This window comes from Lynx canadensis, chromosome E3 (genome assembly GCF_007474595.2).
Source record: "Lynx canadensis isolate LIC74 chromosome E3, mLynCan4.pri.v2, whole genome shotgun sequence".
NCBI lineage: Eukaryota > Metazoa > Chordata > Mammalia > Carnivora > Felidae > Lynx > Lynx canadensis.
The window spans coordinates 32,748,116-32,760,424 of NC_044318.1; positions in this window are offsets into that span (position 1 = coordinate 32,748,116).

The window sequence follows — 12,309 nt, forward strand, 5'->3', positions numbered from 1 at the left end:
CTGGCCTCATCATCCTGCCTCGCAAGATATGGTTCTGTGGTCGAGTGAATCCCTGAAGCTTCTCTCTGGTCCAAAGCCTCTGAAGCGCAAACTCCATGAGAAAAAGCAATTGAATCTCATGGAATTAAAGCAGCCTTCCAGGGGCTCCTGGGTGGCTCAGTCAGTTAAGTGTCCAGCTTCAGCTCGGATCATGATCTCAGGGTTCGTGAGTTCAAGCCCCACATTTGCACTGTGAGTGCGGAGCCTGCTTGGGATTCTCTGTCTCCCTCTCTCTCTGCCCCTCCCTGCACCCCCTCTCAAAATAAATAAATAACCAAATAACTTAAAAAATAAATAAACAAAACAGCCTCCCCACCCAACACAAATCCCCCAGAGCAACTGAGGTCTGATTACTTAGTGTCTCGAGGCCAATAACCCTGGAGTAAAAAGCAACCACAAAAAGGAAGGCAGAAACTCCAAAAACATATTTTAAATACAGAGAGAAACTTCCCCCAGCGTATCCTGTCTGGTTGCCAAGACCCCAAACTCTTACCCTGGGAGACTGAGTTTTCAAGGCATGTCACCGATTAATAAAACCATCAATTTAGATACACTCACACAGCGTATCATGGAAGGGGGTTGGCACCGAAACTGTTATCAGGCGCTAAGATTGCTAAGATCCGACGAAAGCCAAATCGTAAGGCAATGGCATTTGATGTGAACTGTGGCGTTGGGATTATAGTAGGTAATTATCACAAGTTGTGTTAGCAGCACGATTTAGTGGAGAAAACACAAAATGGTGACGCAGAACAGTGGGGCCAGATCAGGCCCTGCCGCTCGCGGGCTGTGCCAGCCCTTCCAGCCTCTCTGTTCTCATCTGCAAAATGGGCACAGTCATACTTGCCTCATGCACCGGCTGCCGAGAGTATTTGGGATAGGAGACGTCCAGCGTCTGGGTAGGCACCTAGCACACGCACCAGCACAATCTGGTTTCTGTCCCCGACACACGGTTGTAGATCTTTATGAAAGATGTTCCTGTAAAATTTCACCCGAGCCCAGTAAGATGGAGTAGTGAAAAATAACATGAAACGAGGCATCAGTGACATCTTCTGTATTTTGCTTTGTGTTTCCAAGCTCCTGGTGTAAATAATTTACGGTGTTAAAAATGAGTTACCAGCAGGTTTTTGAAGGACAGAAGAAAATTCTTTCTAAAATGAGGGATAGTCTTCATAATGAGGGACTACTGAGTGGAGGAAAAATTTAGAATTTAGACCAGCATCTTTTACATAGTTATTAATCTAGTTGGAGAGGATCTTTAATAATTAAATGATATTACTGCAATATAAGTGATATTTTATTAAGCTTAAATGAAATGTACATTTAGGAACTTAATTTGAAACATGGCCTGCTTTGTTATTCTATTTTTCATAATTGCATATGTTTGGAAATTATGTTTTCTTTTCTGCACTGGATTATCTGCCTATGTACTTAGCCTTTTGCTTTATTTATAGGAATGTTATTTCTCGTGTTATAAGGAAATTGATATGAAAGCTCTAAATGACAGACCCCAAAGTTAGCTTCAAGTCTCTGACTAATCGCTAATGAAATATCCATAATTGATGAGGAAGAAATCATAAATTGCAATGAAACACAACTTCATTTCATAAACGCCTCCTGTTTGCTTGACAGCTTGGGAAATTTCTTTGTCGTTTTGGAAATCAATACAACAGACAGCCAAACACCAGACGTCGCAGCTCAGCCTGAGACGAAATAAAAGATTGAAAACCCCTCCATCACCAGCTGTCAATTGCTGAAGATCATATTGCTGAACGCAATAAATTTTTTTCTCCATCCAAACATTACTCAGCCTCCGTGAACTCTCGTTAAGGGCCAGATGCACACACATTATGGCTGTGAATTCGCAGCACAGAGAACAGGACAGCTGGTAGTTATCTGGTTAGTTGATCGATAAGGACAGGACAGGCTGGTGACGAACCTCCACCACCATTACCACCCCCGCCCTCCCGCCCTCCCTATCCCATTTCGGGACTGAGCTATGCGCTCTGACTACCCAAACAGCACGGATTAACCAGCTCTCCTGACTTTTTCTTCCTTCTTCCACGTCTCCAAGTTCCCAGCAGATCACGCCTATGGAATGATGCATCCCAACTCCTGGAAATCTTAGCCTGTCTTCCTTCCAACAGTTCAGAGTTATGCTCACTGACTCCCCCCCACCCCCACCCCACCCCACAGCCACTCTCCGCCTTTAATCCCCTGCCCTATGCTCAGGGTGGCCACTTTGCCAGGGTCCCTTGCACTCTGGCTTCCCTGTGGCTCCAGCTGTCACAACCCTCCCCCTGCCCCTTCCGGCCTGGGGTAGTGACAGCTTCCTGCCGCTGGTAATCTCAGGGGGCCCAACACCCCTTGTTGGCTCCCTCATTCTTGCCCACACCTTGTACCTAGTCCCTGGTTAACTTCCCTTGACTCATCTGCGTTTGACGCTTGTTTTCTGGTAGGCCCCTGACTGATACAGCAGGAATTCAAAATATATATGTCACTTACATTACATGAATGAAAAGGGATAAAGAGAACACCTATGCACTCAGCAAAGCGATATTCAGGTAGGATTTCGTTCATTTTAGCCCCCCTGTTGTCAGTATGCATAATCCCAAGCTTTTAAAGTGCCCCTGGTTTGCTTGTCTTTTCTGCTAACCCCTAGCAGCAGCGAGGCTGGGAAAGGGGTCTGTCTTCCTCCCTCTTGCTGTTTTGTCTCTCAGGGTCTGAAGCTCTGTCAATGGTGATGTGTTGAATGAATGAAAGCGTCGACCAATCTTATTCATCAAGACCATCTCTTGCTGGGGCCGAGGCAGTGGTCCTGTGCAGTTCCGATCTGAGGGCATTTAGCTCAGAGGATTAAGGGAGAAGCCACTAAGGTAACACGCTAGCAGGCTAGGACCCCTGTTTCCTGAAGCCCATAGAAGAGCATAGGGCAGTTAAGGATCACAGACTCTCTTGCAAATGGCTCATGGGGTTTCCTGGGAAGCCTCCTCTCCAGGGACACCTGTGGTTTCTGAGCCGGGCTGGGGATTGAGAAAGGTATTTCTGCAAAGTAGGTCTGTAGCTGGGGCCCTAGGGTCGGAACTCATGGCCTTCCCCCCACCACCACCAGAGAGAAGGAAGCCCAGAGGCCAGCTGAATGATCATCTTTTCCACCTAAAGAGTTGGGGGTCAGTTCATACGCTTCAAATCTTGAAAGTTGAGCTCACTTGGGAACGATCAGCACCGAAAGGACGGGGCAGGGAGGGGAAAACAACACAGGCTTCAGAGCAGGGCACGACCAGGCTCCACGGCTGTCCGGCTGGGCGGCTGCGGGCGAGTGGCCGACACTGAGTGGGGGTCTCCCGACCTGCAAAGTGGCGGTGATTCCATAGGCCCTCGGCACCGTGGGCTTAGCGCCTGTGGGTTCCGGGATTTGGGACCAACCCTGAAGGTCTGTGATCTGCGCTGTTGTGCAGTTTCGCGGGATGCCAGCAGGCAGGTGCATGGGGGCTGGTCATTTCGCCAAAGAGTCATCTAACAGATGGTCTGGCCTCCGTACTGGGCTTTCACACACCGCCGTGGACCCGTTTGGAGGGGTAGAGCTATGCATGCTACGGTATATTTCGTAGCTTTGTGCTTTGGAGGAAGGACGAGTTCAAAAACACGTGGTAGGGAATCGGCAAAGAAGTGTCTCAAGCCCTCTGGCCAAGTTGAAAGGCGGCCGGGCCTTGTCGAAGGCAGCGCCCCCCCAGAGGGCATGGTCAGGGTGGACTCCTCCTCCAGGCTGGGCTGGGCCGTACCAGGTCTTAGGTGGGGCTGGAAAAGAGGAGATGAGAAGGGGTTAAGAAATCAGGTTTACGTGGCCTCGCTCCCGCTTTCAGCTTCTAAGTCATGGACAACATGATAGAAGGGGACATCAGGTGGCTGGATGCTGGCCTCACGTTCAGAAAGAAAGGAAGTAGGGGACCCGTGGCCCAGGCCTCTGTGCTTTCCATGTCCCTTCCATTCTGTCAGTCTCGGCTTCTGTATTCTCAGGTGCACAGGACATAGGGACCAAATCATCCACTTGACATGCGCAGGGCCACCTGAGCGAGCATCTTGAAGCTCTCTGGCGTGGCCTGCCTCCTGCTAACCTTTTAGCTTCGCCTCCATTTCCCCTTGAGTTGAACCTCTCAGCCCCCACGACCATCTCAGCCCCGCAGTCACCACTCTAGCCACACCAGACTCTTCCCAGCTTCCCCCTCCCCCACCGCCCACCCCGCCACACCCACAGTATAGCATCAGCGGCTCCCTTGCGGCCAGCACCCACTCTGATTGGTCAGAGCCCTTCTATTCCGATGGACCAGTTGCTAGCATTTTCTAACACCAGACACCAGACTTGTCACTGACTCCGTTCTTTGCCCAGAGTTTAACCACCAGCGCAAGGGGCAGGCAAGTCTCCCTGCCAGGAGTTCGGTCAGCCACTCCCCGGGATGGGCAGGTGGCCCCAACTCTCAAGGCCAACGCCATCCTTTGGCCCCAAATCCACGACACACAGATTCCATCGCAGAGTCGAAAGTTATCTGCGATCTGTCTAAACATACTTCGGTGACTTTTCAGTTTCTGCCCCCTGGACTGAGCTGTCTGAGGACAGGGGCCTCGCCTCGTGTCTCTTTGTATCCCCCTCACCTCCAAGTCGGGCACAGAGTAGGTGTTTAATAGACACTTGACGAAGGCAGGAGGCAGGTTCACGCTTCGGTTGAGAGTCCAAGGTCAAGAGATCACGAGTCGATCCTACAGTGCTCCTCATTTTTAGGGGCTTTCTTCGAATTTAAGAATGGGCGAGCCATGGCAGCCACCACCATTTACTGGTGGCCAGGGGAGCGCTGAGCGCCTTCCAAACATCTGGCGCCGGTGTGAAAGGAGCCGGGAGAGGCCTGGAGCCAGCATTAGGCCATCAGAGAGCTCTGAACCTGATAAAATCCTGACAGTCCCAGAAGCCAAGCCGGACTGGGGTGTGAGATCATCAGATGCCTGAGATACTTGAATCAACTTGTTCACAGCCTTCCCCGGTCATGTTTTTCATAATTCATGATTCACATGAGATTTTTAACAACAAAAACACTCAGATTAAATTTTTATATGAGATGTTTTTCACTCCTTATACAAGCGTTATCAACCATTTTGATCAGAAAAAAAGAAAAAAAAACACTTCTGCCCACTTCCATAATTATTTAAGGATTTTTTTTTTTAACTTGTTTTTCTACTTAATTTGATTTGGAGACAGGAACTCTGGGCAGTAGAAGGTGGCTTTAAATTGTGGCTTCTCAGGTGACTCAGGCAATTCGATGATCCAATTTGCTTTCACGGGTGGGACAGAACATCATGTATTATTTACCAAAAGAAAGAAAAAAAAAGCTTCAGCAAATACCCTAAAGTCAGTTTCCCTTCTTTTCTGCTGAAAGCGTATTTAAAGGGATAGCCTATCTTTTTCTATTCCACCCAGATGTTTTTCAGCGGTTTATGGGCAGAACCAACAAGGGACAAGAGAAACCCATCTCTTTGAGTGAAACGTTGGCTTCCCCAATTCTCCAATCACGCTCGTTGTTAGTACTGTCTTAAAACCCTCCGCTGATCTTATTTTCTCAATTATCATGGCCCTGCTGCTTCTTCGAGGGTGAGCCTTGTGCCCAAATGCCTTCAAACGGCAGCAGGGGAGAAAAAACTAAAGATTCAAAAACAAGGAGGGACGAATGTCATGTTCCGTGGATTGTATCTCCATTTTCAGAACGCTTTAAAAGGGGCGCCTGGGTGGCTCAGTCGGGTAAGCGTCCACTCTTGGTTTCGGCTCAGGTCGTGATCTCACGGTACCTGAGTCCGAGCCCCACGTCAGGCTCTACGCTGTCCCGGCTACTTGGGATTCTGTCTCTCCCTCTCCGTCTCCCTTTCTCTCTGCCCCTCCACCATTTGTGCTGTCTCTGTCTCTCTCAAAATAAAAAAATAAACTTTTTTTAAAAAGGAATATTTTAAAAGAAGAAAAACACAAGGAAGAGACAGAGAATGCAAGGATTACGTTCCTCCTTCTTGGGCCAGAAATGTGCTATAACACAGCTATTTTAAAGATTATCCCTAGAGGGGCGCCTGGGTGGCGCAGTCGGTTAAGCCTCCGACTTCAGCCAGGTCACGATCTCGCGGTCCGTGAGTTCGAGCCCCGCGTCGGGCTCTGGGCTGATGGCTCAGAGCCTGGAGCCTGCTTCCGATTCTGTGTCTCCCTCTCTCTCTGCCCCTCCCCCGTTCATGCTCTGTCTCTCTCTGTCTCAAAAATAAATAAACGTTGAAAAAAAAAATTAAAAAAAAAAAAAAAGATTATCCCTAGAATGTCCTTTCAAAACAAGTCTGCCTTTTTTTTTTTTTTTTTAATATTTTTAAAGTAACCTCTACCCCCTGGGGTGCCTGGGTGAGCTCAGTCGGTTAAGCATCTGACTCCTGATCTCAGTCTGTAAAGTGTCTGACTCATGATCTCACGGTTCGTGAGTTCAAACCCTGTATCGGGCTCCTTGATGACGAGACAGAGCCTGCTTGGGATTCTGTCTCTCCCTCTCTCTTCCCCTCCCCTGCCCTGACTCTCTCTCTGTCTCTCTCTTTCAAAATAAGTAAATCAACTTCCTGACATTTAAAAAAGAGTAAATTTGGGGCGCCTGGGTGGCTCAGTCGGTTGAGCGTCCGACTTCAGCCAGGTCACGATCTCGCGGTCCGTGAGTTCGAGCCCCGCGTCGGGCTCTGGGCTGATGGCTCGGAGCCTGGAGCCTGCTTCCGATTCTGTGTCTCCCTCTCTCTCTGCCCCTCCCCCGTTCATGCTCTGTCTCTCTCTGTCTCAAAAATAGATAAACGTTAAAAAAAAAATTTTTTTTTTTTAAATAAAAAAGAGTAAATTCTACCCCCAATGTGGGGCCCGAACCGACAACTCTGAGATCAAGAGTTGTGTGCTCCACTGACAGAGCCAGCCAGGTGCCCCATAAATCTGCCTTCTTTTGTTTTATCTGTGCTGTGAGGCCAGGGGGACAGGCTTACTCCTTGGAGGTGAGGCTTCTCGCTGTCAGCGGTGGAAAGCAGGTCTCCAGGCTTTTGGAAGAGCAACATGGTGAATGATGGGGGTAGTGCCCAGACCCTCCCTCCAGGGCTGATGCCCTCAGGCTTCCTGCTTCTGGGAGTGCTCGTGGCCCCCAGTGCTCAGCTGAATGCTTTCTCAAGGACTGTCCTTCCCCAAAGACGGCCATGTTGCTCAAGGTCATGCCCCTTCCTGGGGGGACAACCTCCAACTCAAGAGGCCTAAGCCCTCTTGCCTCCAGTGTGGCAAGTCTCCTGGGTCAACTCAGTTCCGAAGGTCACCACAGGAGTGGCTGAGGCCTTTTCATGACTGCATCCCAGCCCAACCCTTCCTCCCGCGTCAACCTGCTTCCCTCAAAAGTACGGATCCAGAATTACTGAGCCGTTGCCAGTAGACTTCCTGCCCGTGAATCTCTCCTTCAGAATCTGCTTCTAGGAGAAACCGACCTACTGCGGGCAGGGAGGTGGTGACTGGAAATTGGCTGCTCAGGGGACCAGGAGTACCTATCAAGGGAGAATCTCCAGGAACACGACTGATGACTCTTGGGCCAGGAAGTACCCTCGTGTTGATTCTTTTCTTTTGCCAACAGCTTTACTGGGATAAATTCACGTACCACACCCTCTCCCCATTTAGATTGGACCATCCGCTTGTGTTTGGCCTACTCGCTGAGGTCTACAACCATCAACCATCCCTTTAATAAGTTTTTAGAGGGCCACCCGGGTGGCTCAGTCGGTTGGGTGTCCGACTTCGGCTCAGGTCATGATCTCACAGCTCGTGGGTTTGAGCCCCGCATCGGGTCTGTGCTGACAGCTCAGAGCCTGGAGCCTGCTTCGGATTCTGTGTCTCCCTCTCTCTCTGCCCCTCCCCTGCTCACACTCTGTGCCTCTCTCTCTCTCTCCCTCAAAAATAAATAAACATTCAAAAAAAGTTTATAGGGCATTTTCACCACCCCAAAGAGAAACCCCATACCCGTTATCAGTCCCTCCCTATCCTTCTCTGATCCCTCAGTCCCAGCCCCCGGCAACCACTAACTGCTTTCTGTCTCTCTATAGATTTGCCTCTTCTGGACGTTTCTTATAAATGGCCTCATACGATCTGTGGTCCTTTGCGTCTGACTTCTTTCACTTGGCATAGTGTTCTCAAGGCTCGCCCACATCGTAGCGTGCATCATTCCTTTCTCTGGCTGAATGATATTCTGCTGTGTGGGCACACCACATTTTGTTTATCTCTTCATTAAGTGATGGACGTTTGGGCTGTTTCCACTGCTCGGCTATTGTGAATCACCCTGCTGTTTGTGTATGAGCGTCTGCGGGATTGTATGTTTTCCCTTCTTTTGAGTATGTACCTAGGAAAGGGAATGCCGGGTCATAGGTTAACTCAATGTTTAACCTTTTGATTAACGGCAGACTGTTTTCCAAAGCAGCCGCAGCCTGTGGCATTCCCACCAGCATGGTAACCCTCATGCTTCTTTTTTTTCTTTTCTTTTTTTTTTTTTTTTTTTTTTTTTTGGAGAGATAGAGACATAGCAGGGGAGGGGCGGAGAGAGAGGGAGACACAGAATCTGAAAGAGGCTCCAGGCTCTGAGCTGTCAGCACAGAGCCCAATGCGGGGCTCGAACTCATGAGCTGTGAGATCATGACCCGAGCTGAAGTCGGATGCTTAACCAACTGAGCCACCCAGGTGCCCCCTCATGCTTCTTGACTAGGTTTTCCTATAGGGCGGGGGGGGGGTCTTTCTGGGGTGTTCATCCTTGACTCTCTCCCCATCTTCACCGATGACCCATTTCCAATGATCTTTATCTTTATAATCCTTAAGGCTCATCTGAAATCTCACCTCCTGTACAAAGCCCTCCCTGATTACCTCAGCTCTCTTCTCTCTGCGTACTGCTTTCTTTCTCTTGGTGGTACCACATGGGGAGGGGCCCTGTGCCTGGTCCACCTCTGTGCCCCCCCGCATCAGACCCGGTACCTGGCAAGAGGAGGGAAACCTCTGAAAAATGCTTGCTGGACCAGGTGGATGGAGTTCAATGTGGATGGGGAGTGAGCAGGAGTGCGCTGAGCTGGGAGAATGGAGGGAGCCTCAGGCAACAAAGGACAACTGGGCAGAAGCAACATCTTGTTCACGGATTCCTGTGGCCGTGGCCGGGCATTTTCCTGTGGGCACAATAACATTCTTGTAACTTACTCTCTTTTGTCCACCTTGACCGTGGAAGGGAACTTTGGCTGTGTTTTCGGAAGCCCACTGACCACACTAGCCCCAGCCTCCGTGGAGACCTTTTGGGGTTGGGCTTTCCAAAGCAGCACGACCCCCAAGAGGGCCCCAGTGGCCTCAGCGAGCAGTGTCCCCACGGCGCATCACAAAACCGAAAGCCACTGTTCTAAAGGGAGAGAAGCTGGGAAGCCTCGGCAGGGTTGGGGCTGCTGCAGACGGGGCTCTCTGACTCCATTCCCGCCTTCCCTTGTCCAAGCCAACCAGGACCCCCGGGGCACTAACTCACCGCATCACAGAATCACAGAAGTGTAGGAACTTGGGGCTGGCGGACATGCCAAAGTTCAGCCAGACTTATGGGGGCTCCTGGGATCAGCAGTGTTGGCATGGCCTGGAGGCCGTGTGGAAACACAGTCTTAGGTCCTACCTTGGGCCCCGTCAAGATCTGCATTTTCACGAGGTCCCCGGGGTGATTGAGGGGCTCATTAAAGGACACGTGCCTCCCTGTTGTGCCCTCACCCTTCCTGAGGAGCCTGGTCCATCTCTCTGGGTGCCACTAGAAGGTTCCCCCCTCTAAGGTCCTAGCACCACACCTTGGAGCCATTCATGGCAGGCTTGATCTCTCCCACATGAGACCCATCAGCACGGGCGGGACCGTCTTGCTACTCGTGAGCTGAGCTGGTAAGATTGTTCCTGAAGAGTGCAACAGGCTTCTCAGAAGTGGTGTGAACACACCTGCCTGGAAGGTCCCGGGAATAGAGGAAATGGGGCAGAAGGCAGCTTTCGGAGCTGCATGTACCTGTTTGGACCCAGGCAAGGTGGAATCCCCTGCCAGCAAGTTTGGCCTTGTGCAGGTATTCAGAAGAAAATGGTAAACATGCTTAGCCTCCTCATCCAAAGGCTGCTGGAGGTTAGTTCACAGATACATAATTACCGTGCAAGCATTCCGCGAAAGAAGCGTCAGCACACCCATTTTACAGATCGCTAAAAGGGGGCACACGGAGACTGACACCTCGCTCAGAGGCACCGGGGCTCAACCTCGAGCCGGAACAGGGAGTCTGGCCTGCCAGCGTCTCGCTCCGGCCAGCAGAGACTTCGGTCATCAGTTAGCCGGGACTGATTCTGCGACTGAGCGTTTGCCCAGAGAATGCAGTTTAGATAAACTCCAAGATGCACACGAGATGGAAATCGAGACGGAGCGGGAGCATATACCTCGCTTCTGCCCACAAGAGATGCGACACATTTTCATAGCTGAAATTTACATAGTTCTTTATTCATGAAATTATGAACAGCTGCTATTTTGTTGCTTCCCAAGAAGAGTTGAAAAGGCAGCAGAGAAGAGAACAGACACGCTAGGCAAACTCCATCTGCCCCTTGAGTCTAACACTTTCTTCCCCGCAGATAGCAGACAATGGGGTTACCAGATGTCATTGCCTGCTTGGGAAGGACCCAGCAATTCTGTGTGACCGTCAGCCAGCCAGCGCAGGCGATGCCTTCTCGGCCTCTGGAAATTATAAAGGTGACGGCTCCGTCCACTCCTCAACGGCCGTGTTCCAAGACAGGCTCTTCCCGAAGGAATGCTGATTCCTTCAAAGTGGCGGATTCGCAGGGCAACTTCAGAATCGTCGCCCGGTCTGGACCCACGTCCACTCACCCTGGCTTCTTCCTGGCTTTTGAGGGGGGCTTTCACGGTGCCCAAGTCTCCTACATTCTTGGGCCCTCCGGGGATTCTGGAAGGTCAGTGATCATCTCTCACCACGGGGCGGGACACGGAACCCAGACACCTGGACTGACGGCATGAGGTCACCCAGCCAGTGGGGTCAGGTTCCCATCACGTTTGTGTCCACAGAGTGGGAGAGCGTGGACTGAATGTCCTGAGTAGGTCCTCTGGCCCTCCTCGGCACCGTGAGGCACCCTGTTTCCCACCGCGAGTGTCCCAGGAAGCACATCCTGGCCCCCCAGGCCCCACCGTTGCCTAACGCGGTTCTCTGACCAAACTCCACTTGGAGACCTGTGTGTCTGCATCCCGTGAGGTCACCCAAAGTTCTCCTCCTCAGCCTCCCGTCGCAGCGGGCACTGAATGCCAGAAACATCACAACTGTCTCGCCCTTTCCCTACATTTGTCTCTGGACCTTTATTCCAGAGGCCACAGTATGGCTCTCCCAGGGCCACTCAGGTCAGAACACTCTGGAAGGTCACCCAGCAGAAAGAAGCTGGGACAGATCCAGATGAAAGGGCCCCCGGACAATCTCGGGGATCCCTCTTGGCTTGTAGGTGTGAGAAAAGGCAGCAGCCATTTTGCACACTGGTTAACGGGGAGGGTGTGTTTTTCTTGTTGTTGTTGTTGTTTTTTTTTTTTCCGGAGAGCCGCCTGCCTGTCCACACCTTGAGGCTGAAATTAAAGCAGGGAGGAGCACATTCTGAAAGATGTCGTAAGAGAGATCAATTACCCCACTTTCCTTGCCAATGCAAGCCCTGGGCTGCCATCTCCGAAAGTCAGAATACCAGGAGGGTAACAAGAGGGTATCGTCTTATCTCCTTATAGCTGTTTATGCTTTGTCTCTCGCTGTCTCTGAATAGGAGAGAAAGGGAAAGTGAGCTGGGAAGCTCTGTGTCTCTTTTTGCCTGACCAGAGACCCTTCAGGGCTGGGGCATAACCTCCAAATCCAGGATTCTCGTTCTGGGCAAGCACCGGTGATCTTTGACATTACCCTCGGGGCTTTGATCTTTATCAAGGCGAGGAAGGAAAGTCAGATATTATTTTGTCTCCTATCAGGTTCTGATAGTTAAAGAGACGGAGCCCCAGGCAATTAGTCTGCCCCTTGAGAGGCCCCTTTCTGGTGAGGAGTTAGCAAGCACCCGGCTACCACCCACTGGGCAATAAAGGGGGATCCACTCTCTGGAGATAGACTTCCGGGGTGACAGCCAAGCTTTCTTGCCTGGGAGTCGTCCTGGGGATAGAAGGGCCCATGGGCCAAGGGGTCAGGCGCCGTGTC